Source organism: Eupeodes corollae, chromosome 2, assembly GCF_945859685.1.
Source record: "Eupeodes corollae chromosome 2, idEupCoro1.1, whole genome shotgun sequence".
Taxonomy (NCBI): Eukaryota; Metazoa; Arthropoda; class Insecta; order Diptera; family Syrphidae; genus Eupeodes; species Eupeodes corollae.
The window spans coordinates 76,801,952-76,812,344 of record NC_079148.1 but is presented as its reverse complement, the minus strand read 5'-3'; the positions used below and the strand labels follow the sequence as shown (position 1 = coordinate 76,812,344).

General features: G+C 29.0%; 1 protein-coding gene across 1 annotated transcript in view; it reads left to right on the top strand.

Moving 5' to 3' along the window:
- Positions 1-230: 230 nt before the first annotated feature.
- The window catches only part of LOC129947624 (protein Tob1), a 132,973-nt gene continuing 122,810 nt past the window's right edge, over positions 231-10,393 (top strand). Inside the window, exon 1 of the mRNA XM_056058255.1 lies at positions 231-2,431. The gene's annotated coding sequence lies outside the window, so the exon portion shown is untranslated. The remainder of the gene's footprint in view (positions 2,432-10,393) is intronic.

Sequence of the window (10,393 nt, the reverse complement as noted above, 5' to 3'; positions counted from 1 at the left end):
GGCTGAAGCTTTTCTTCTCATTTTATTAGCACATCGGGTACAACAGAAATCTTAAACGATTTGCCCCAGTGAAATACTTAAATAAGCTTTATTTTCTCCTACTCCACCACCACAAGCACAACAAGAAAACACAAAATTTTTGGTTTCTCTCATGTGGAAATCTGTAGGTTTTTTATCTTTTTTTTGTCAGCCATTCAATTTTATTTTATTTATTTATTGTTTGCTTTTTGAGTCGAAGGGAGCTCCACTAAATAAAACCAAGTTAGCCCCAGCTATATCACAGGCAAGGCAAGGCACTAGCAGCGCCAAATGAATTTGAGTCTCTTGCCCGTGTTTTTCTCGAGCTGCTCTCCACCACCACCGTCACTACAGTCACCGTCAACGCCACCGCCACCATCGTCATAGTTGTTGTCGTCGTCGTCGTCGTCAAAGTCATCGTAGTCGTCGTTGTCGTTGTCGTTCGTAGTCGTCGCCACTACTGCTACTGCTTCTGGTGCTGTCGTTTTTGGTATAACTCGGGGAAAAGCTCAAGTCAAAATTTCAATACTTTACCGTCAACAGAACACAGCGCACGCCATTCATATTTATTCTCTCGGTGTTATAATAATAATAATTAATAATTAAGGCAAATTCAAGTGCAGGTACATACCAACAACAACAACAAAAACAACACCATACGTCGTCGTCGTACCTCTTTACCAAAAAAACAAATTCAAATAACTTTGAATTGCACTTGAAAAAAAATTAAAAAATAAATTAAATAAATACATTTATAGATAAATCGACTCAGAAGTTCAAGTATTCATCTTTATATCTTTTATCTATACATAAAGTTTGCTGTTGAATATATTTTTTTACGTTTTTTTTTAAGTTATAATCTTGTATCTTTTTATTATCCCAGTATCTTTCACCTCGCATCAAACAACGATATAAAATATATATTTGTGTATCAAAATTAATCGTAATCGTCTCAAACATCAACATCCAGTAGTACACAACATCACGGATACAACAAAATACTTAAATAACAACAACAACAAAAATTTAATTCAAATTACATAAAACAAAAACATAAAATTATAAGAATATAAAAATTAATATATCAATTAAATTATACCTCCCAGTGCAAGTCATATATATAATATAAATAACAAAATAATATATTATTAATATAATTATTATTATCTACATAATATATAAATAAATATTCCGTGCGTCTCGTCGTCGCTTGCTCTATAAATAAAATAAATTATACATAGATCAATAAAAAAACAAAAAAATGTTAAATATTATACAATAATTATTAGAAAATAAATTCAAGTACACACATATACGAGTACATATAGATAAAATCTGTTCTTTTGTATTTTTCTACTTTTATAAAGTGAATTATATATTATACCATTGTTGCTTGATTTGTGAACAAACTTATAGTTAAAAATTAATAATAAATTAAATTAAATCTATTACCCAACGTTAAATTAATACAAATTCCTCTCTATACAACCCAACAAAAAAAAACATCAATTCAGAAAAAGGATTCGTTTTAAATAAAACAACAACAAAAACAACAGAAAATTCACCCGGAATATTCCTACATGATATAATTTAGCAGAACAGCTGATTTGCATAACAACTCTGGGAATAGAGGCAAAGAATTGACACATATATGTGGCATTCAGCAGTTGTATAGATTTTATATGTGGTTTTTGTGTTATGCCTTGAAAAAGAATCAAATAAAAATATTGAATTAATTAAATTCCCACCGCGCGATGCTATTTTTCTAAATCAATTCAAAATTCGATTTCACACACTTTACTGTTGTAATTATTTTTGTTTTCCTCAAATTTAAATGTCAAATTGATTTCTATTTTGTTGTTTAAAAAATAATCAGCCATACATATTTTTGAAAAAGAAAAAACTTCGAAAATAAAAACAAATTTAACAATTTACGGTGACACACGATAGTGAGGACAGACAAAATAAATAAAATAAAAATATTTTTAGTGCATACCAACTTATACCTGCCTGATATGTATCGCGATTTATCTCGTTGTATTTAAAAACACTTGCCAATTATTGTGTGTTGTACATAAATAATACAGCGCAAACAACAAAACAACAACAATAAAAATAAAATTCACAAAATAAATAAAAAAGAAAAGCACATCCCTGTGTTTTTAAATACCGCATTTATTTCGGTTCAGTGGAAACAGTTTTTCAATTTTTTTGTATTTTGTTTTCGAAAAAAAAACGAGTGTGTGTTAAGTTTCTTGTTAGTTGCTTTAGTTTTGGTTTTACAAACGAAACAAAAAAATTAACAAACAAACAAAGAAACTTTAAATGTTCTTATAAATTTTGCAAATTATTTAATTCGAAAACAAAAAGATTATAACATCGAGAAATAGAGTGGACATCACATTTTGAAAAAGTGAGTTGGATACATCAATAAATAGTATAGTCTTTTTTTAAGTAATATTTATAATTAGACACACTTTAAAATTATTTTAAATAATTAAGGAGTCGAAGAGATGAATAGATTATTGGGATACTGATACACTACGATCTAAAGATGAAACGGTATGGATGAGACTTTTTACTCTACGGATTTTGTAAGAAAACTAATAATGACCCAACGTTTGTTAGGTCTCTTGAGAAAAGTAAGCTCTTTGCTAGGCATTACTTTTTAATACTACTATTACTCCGCCTGTACTTGGGTGCCAGAGTCTTAAAAGATTTTGAAGGTATCCTTGTCATTGTTCTGTAGACGTGTTTTTAAATATTAACAAGACTATTGTGTTAGCTTTTACATCTATCCCATTGTGCAGCACATAACCAAACAAGGTGAATCCGGCTCCTCCTCTAAGAAACGACCCATCGTACCTACATCCCATTTTTCAAGAAATTCCTCGAAGATCGAAGGCTTTCTAATGACCAGTAATACGCCTTTCGTAGCATCTTATCGAAAAGTGAAACAAATCTTTATATCGTTTTAGAGAATGTAAGATTAATGCATTTATGATATTTTAAAAGCAGTTGATATAGAAAGTTGGCATAAAGCTCTTTTATCAAAAAATCGGTGCGTTTGGTATTGACGTATCTCTTTTTTGTTGGGTTAGAAATTGCCTTTCTGACCGTATAATACAAGTAGTATTGGAGGTTATAAGTCTGAAATCCACAAAACAAAGAGGTCTGTTTTGTCTCATACACTCTTTCTCGTTTTTAATTTACCCTGGGAGTAATTTTAATCAGCTCGTTTAGCTGAATTTAAAATGTTGCCATTTCTTGACATTTTGAGGTTAATAGAATAAATCAAAAATTTTCAGAGAAATGTCTCTAAATCCCGTTCGTATGTGTGAGGTACTATTTTTTCGTCTACTATATCACGAGAACTAGTTATCGACTTCAAATAAATGTTTGTATACAGACAAAATTATTTGTCAATATGGGCTTACTTCCAAAATAATTACATGCAACGAAGAATGACGATGCCTGTATAAATTTTAGATTTCTCGAAGTAACGGTTTTTATACAAAAAAAAATAAAAAAAACTAAAGAAAACATTATTAAAATTTGGTAAAAATTGGTTTTTGACTCAAAAATCTTGGCAAAAATTAAAGACATTGACTTCAAAACGATTTCATTATGTGCTAAATTTTGTTTTTACGGTAGGATAATGGTCTTAGAAATATCCAATATGTGTTTTCTTATATAAGAAATAGGAGCGTTAAAAAACTGATTTAATCATTTGCAAAATATTGTTTCTTACTTAAAACTAAGTTTTTAGCCAATTTACAACTTTTCTTATAAACCAGGTAGACCTCAAAAATAATGATAAGAAATTGTTTTTGACTCAAGCATTACGAGAAAAAAAAAGGATATTGACTTATTTTTTTTGTATCTCACACAATATGTTGTTATTAATATTTTGCTGAAGTTTAGACAAGTTGACAGTAGGGCACGGATGGGAAGTTAACAGTCGCAAGCCAGCCTCTTTCCTTCGATAAGCATATGTTTAAGGTATCTGCGTTCCGGGTGAATGATGGCCACCCTCCGTACTCATTAAAGGACCAACAAATAGCACTTCCCTCCAAACGAAAGGTTCTGCGAAGAAGACCTGTTATTAATCCAAGATTATTGTCATAGTGATACGATCTAAATATCGTTTGTTATTCTGATTTTTTGGCCAACTCTTCTGAATTGATCATATTTTCCTCTATTCTACAGACTACAATAGGGTTCAGGTCCTGTTAAAAGCATCACCGTTTCTTCCTAAATTGCCTTGGAAACCAACGTATCCAGGCTCTACATGATGTGAGACCTTATTGTGCTTGCCCAGTTCATTGAATCTGCCAACGCATTACCACATCAGTTTTGCTTTTCGAGATCTTCATTTTCCTATGGCGTTAACTTCCCCTTGGAAGATGCTAGTGGAGTGCTGAAAAGACCTAAGTCTTTTCAGGTAAAACCATAAGATATTTTTGACCCAACCCTTTAACTGTGTTTGATTTGAGGGTTTTAATTTTCTTTTTCACACCCTTTTTTGAAATAGGAGTTTTATGATAGCATGATCTTCAAAGCTATGTTATCCATTGATACGTATGAGAATAGAACAATAATGTACTTTGAAGTTAAGAACTTTTCCAGAATGTTTTAGCAACATATGAATTTCCTTTTTTGGGCAATCTATGTACAATAAAAAATAACATACGTGAGTATCAATATTTATACACTCTGACATACTGACTGAAATGAGTACATTTTTGTTTATATATATCTTTATGTCTTTAGGATGAGACCGGTAAATAAAATAAGAAAAAGATATAAAATAGATACAAAGCAGAAATAGATTAATTCAAAAAGATAAGAACATTTTAAGAGCATATAAACATATAATTAACCTAATTTATTTTACTTTTCTTAAAAACAATGATAATTGAACGTTTTGACTTATTTACCTTCTGATAATTATATTTCTAACGTCCCAATTTATTATTATAACATTTTTTAGCTTTTAATGTTCAAAAGCTTGGTATTTAAGAACAAATATTTAAAAGAGTTTTTTGAATGTTAATTAAATCCGCTTACGTATCCGGTACTAGCGTTAGTATACATCTTAAAACTTCATGTTCTAACATTATTTTTGACTGGTTTTTAAAAGATTTGTAACACAATCAAAACTGAATTTGAAACATTTAACAAACATTTCAGAAACATTAAGAAAACATTTAAAAAAAAAAAACAAAGAAACACTTCTGAAATGTTTTTTTTTTAAATGTGTCCGAAATGTTTTCTTTGTTCTGGACGCTAGCAAAACATTCCATTCTGACTGCGAAACTTTATTTGTTTAACAAGCTTTAACATTGGTAAAAAATGCGTAAACGTTTATTTATGAAAATAAAATTGATACAAATGTACATATGATATAAAAAAAAGTTTTGTGAGAACTACTTGACAAAAATTAAAAACAAAAATAAAATTAAAAAGCCGATAATTCGTCCGAAACGTAATAAATTGTGAATCAAAATTGGATTGAGCCATTTAATGCATGATAAACCTGGTCAAGATTACTTATGTGTTGTATGACTTCAGGTTTTTGAAATATTATTTTTCTAAAAGTATACCTACATTAGAATTATTGAGGCTATCTAAAATAAATAAAGTAGCTTTTTTCCAATTAAACCCGTGATGGTTTTTAAAATATGCTCTTGGAACGAATCGGTTGTTTAAACAATTCTTCTAATGTTTGAAATAAATCAAAAAACACAAAAATAATGTTCAAAACGAGTATCTTTGAGATTTGACCAAATAGTTAAGTTTAATTTTTGGATTCAAAATCATGAATGTTTTTAATTCAAAATGTGCTTAAAACTTCATAAAGAGTCAAGTAAAGAATCACAACCAGCGTTACTATTAAAATTAGTTTATCTTTATTAAGAAAAGATGGAGTGTACAAAAGTAAAGCATGTATATCAAACAGGAAATTCATTGGAATAAAAAAAAAAGGAGTTCAGAAGTTAGTCATACAATAAAAACTCAGCAGAGGGGGTTAACTTTAAATAGATTTGTGTACATTATAATTTAACATTTAGTGCGTTATTATTATTATGACAACAGTTACCATTTAACTTCAGTTGAAGTAGATCCATTTCCTTTTTTCAAAAAAAAATTTAAATCTTCTTCCAACCTTGCACCATCACCTAAATATTAAAATCTTCTTTATTTTTAAGGTCAGCGTTTCTACTCACTTCAATTCTAATAAAAATACACTGAATCTGCATCTTTTTTCTCTTTATCACTTTTATATGTAGTCTCAAAATGATCATACAAAATACCAGAGAATTAAAAATAGATTGAGTCTTTGCATTTAGAGTGTGATTCCTTTTTATGTAATGTATTCTAGTTTAAACCTTTTGTCATTTTTACTTGCGACATAAGGGAAATGCAAGTTTTGCATTTGTACAAACAAATTGAACCCGAGATTTTAATCAAACATTACATTACGGTGGTAAAGAAGTCTGGTTCCTGATATTTTAAAACTAAAAATAACAATAGTCACAGCACAGATTTGTACATTCAAAAATCAATAATTCGAATTTCCACAAAACAAACCGATAGATTTCTTTTTAAATTCTCGCAAACATTTTTTTTTCTTAGTTAAGCTTATTTCGATATAAACAAATATTTTTGTATTGCTCAGAAGGGTTCCCTTCATAGAACCTTTTTTTTGTTTTTTAGTTTTCTCAAGAACTTAACTATTGATTAAAGTTGTAAGCTTCAATTTTAAACAAAGATTTTAAGAATAATACAATATCAAAACAATTTTTGAGCTACTTAACTCAAACCATTGTTAACAGGTGTATTTTGTTCGTGTCGAAAAATAATTTAAATATAATATTATAATAACGTCATTGAAGAGAAAATTAGAGGCTTTCATAATATATCATGTAATGGTATACAAGCTCATACAAACATAGGCTAAGCTGACATCACAATCCAATCAATTACAAAATGTCGGAAAAATTGCACTAGCCTTTTAGCGTTAGTTAGCTTTAATTAAAAAATTAATATCAGTTTTCAAAAAAAAAAAAATAAAGTTTGAGGTCGTTGTTCTAAGTTACAAGCTTTGTTTAGGTTTGAAACTCCTTCAAATGATATTCTCTTAAGTCCAATCTCATTTTCGTGAAGTTTTGAAATACTTTCGGATAAAGTTGCATTGCTTAAAGCATTTTATTTAAACGAAAAAAATATATAGATACTTTTCGAAATTCCATATCTGTAAACTAGAAACTTTCCTTATTCCCAAAATTTTACGAAGGATGTACTAAAAATATGAAGGATGTACTGAAAAAAATGTTAGCTTCATAAATCAATAATTCAAGGCTGGAAGCTTTTTTTTAAATTTAAAAAAAAAAACTAAATCTCGAACAGTATTACACAATAGATTTTCGTTTCGATATATTTTACTCTTACCTTGGTTTTGAATTACTTTACCTAACGTTTTCATAATCTCTTTAACAGTATACCAATTAACAAATTACATTTTCATTTAGATAGCATTTCCTGTATTTTATATACTTGTCAACAAAACATGACCATGGTCATGATACATTACAGAACATATAGATTTAACCAATAATAACAAGGCCAGGGTACTTTAACCTGAAGTTTGTGGAAATTCAACTTAAATTATGGTAAAGGATGGCCTAGTACCTGGAAATGGTAATAACACGAATAAGTTCCTATGTTCCTAGTTCTTAGGTAACTTATGTTACATGAAATAATAGTTCGGAGTTTTTATTTTAAGTTTGTCGGAAAAGAATGTTTTATGGTTTATTAATGGATAAGGCTGCTAGGTCTCATCGTACTTCAAGCAATTTAATAATATCAAGTTTTAAAGCTGTTCACAATGTTGAAATCATATTTTGTCGTTTATCGTATTCACGTTCTTCCTTGAATTGCAAACTTTTCCTCCTATTTATCATAGAAACATCTGAAAAAAGGACTTCATATAATGCGAATTCTGTTAATATAGAACATTCATTTTGCGGTTTTATAAGTAAAGCTATGGAAACCTGAAATTTTTGATGAAAAATTCATTTAATCTATTATAAAGTTTAAGAATTTATATTTAGGAGGGTACTATAAAGAAAAAACATAAACTTACAGGTTCAGATTTCCCTACAGACGGAGATAGCGAGGCGTTCTTAACGTTAACTTTAAGACAGTTAACCACGCATCAGTAAGATAAATGGTCGAGATATATTTGGAGGTTTAAATAGATTTAAAATAATTTAAGATCATCAACATGTATCAGACATTGGCTGAACTTCATGTTTTTACAAATATCATCAATAAATATTATAAATAAAAGTGAGACATGATGACTATCCTGAAGAATTCCTGAGATGAATGTAATAGATTTCGAGGTTTGATCCAAGAAGAAATCCACTGAAGGTGATTAAAGAGAATCCCAAAACTTCCGGGCTTACGATAAAATATGTTGTGGCATAATGGGTTAAAAGCTTTACTAAAATCTGGGTTAGTTGCATCTACTTGACTTAGATTTTCCATGCAATTAATAACAAAAAAGGAAAAACATTTGAGATTAGAGACAATCTATCTACCCAAAATAAGACCTTGTTGGACTTCACTTAAATATTCTTTTACGAAAAAATCGATTTTTCTCTTTAATAAACTGCCAAACATTTTAGGAATTGTAGACAGATTACAAATGCCTTTGTAATTTTCAACACTGTTTTTCGAACCAGACTTATAAATTGGAATCAGAAAGGAAAATTTGTGTTCATTCAAAAATAATCAAATAGATTTCAAACATTTTTAAAAGACAACATTAGAAATACCAGCGACACCAGGATTGGGCTTAAGAGTCTTATCATCTAATCTAACTGTTACAAATATCTACTTTAGGTGCAATATCAAAGCAATTAGCAAAAAGCTCAAGAGTTTTATTAAATTACATTGAAGTTGGAATACCAATCGATTTCCTTTCAGAATTGATAAAACTCCAGAATTGTTTCGGATCACTTTTCAGTTTAAGTTTAATATTCAAGTTATAATTTCTGTGCAAGAATTTGCCGAGAACCATAAAACGTTTACGAAATAATCTACAGTGTTTGAAATTTCATACTTACTATTTAAATGAGTCAATCTTTTGTTTTCAGCTTATTATCAAATCATTAAAAATAAACCCTATTGTACCCACCAGGATACAAAGATTTCAAAATATTAGCAGTTCGGTACTTTTCAGCAATTCAATTAAAAAGTTTGTTTTGATAGAAATATAATTCCATCGGATGCAGTTCCAATTCTATTGCAATCAAAAATGATAATCACATAATAATAAAAGAGATGAACACGTAAAAACATAAATAATTTATTCACACCCATTCTTATACATTATATACTTCTACATATACTAAATAGTATGTCCACCCTAAAGAAATTATAACCTTTATAAAATAAATCTTTGACCTTTCCAAAAGGTTTTTGGATTAATGCCAAAATACGAAATGCCAAAGGTAAATCTATAAATTCACATTAAGTTTTGTTGTTTAAAGAAAGATTTGTTGCATTATATTTCAGTATTAGTACAGTACATCTACTTATGTAGGTATATATGCCCACAAGGCATATTGGGTTTTGCAGACTTGCAATTAAACAGTATGTAAGTAAAATAAAATAAATAATTTCAACTGGAAACAAATTGAATTTGGAAAGTTCAGTTTATTTCAAATTAAAACCAACATATGTAAAAGAATAACATGAAATTAGGTAGAAAAATTATTGGATTTTAAGACTGAGAATTTATCTTTTATCTCTAAGTGTGCAAACTGATATGATTCATATTATTGATCTTTTTTACGAACTATTATTTTTGTCAAATGAATTCTTGTGTCCAAATGATCGTTAGAATTGGTCCAAACTAAAATAATTCTAGAAAAAAGGGAACAATCATTTTCGTTAAAATGCTTGTCCAGACAACCCACAAGTGCCTTCAAAACATGACATTTGAGAAAAAAAAAATTTTTAAAAAATGCTGGGATGCGACCCACAATCAAAACTATTATTTATCATAATATTTTGGGTGCGAAACAAACATAATTAAATTCAATATTTTTCTTCATTCTCATAATACTTGAGTCGAAAAACATTTTGTTCAGTTTTTTTTTTATTTTTGCTGGTTTTAGTGTTAATTTTTAAATAAGTTGTGTAAGCTCGACAAATCGTATTGATTACAATATGGGATATGGAAAGTTAAGAGATTAATAAGGTGGCGCAAAAGCTTTAAGAGGACAAGATCAAAGTGACTTACAACTCTTAACCATGCCTGTGTTCGAAATATGGCAGCCATGGAAGGGACCAACCATCA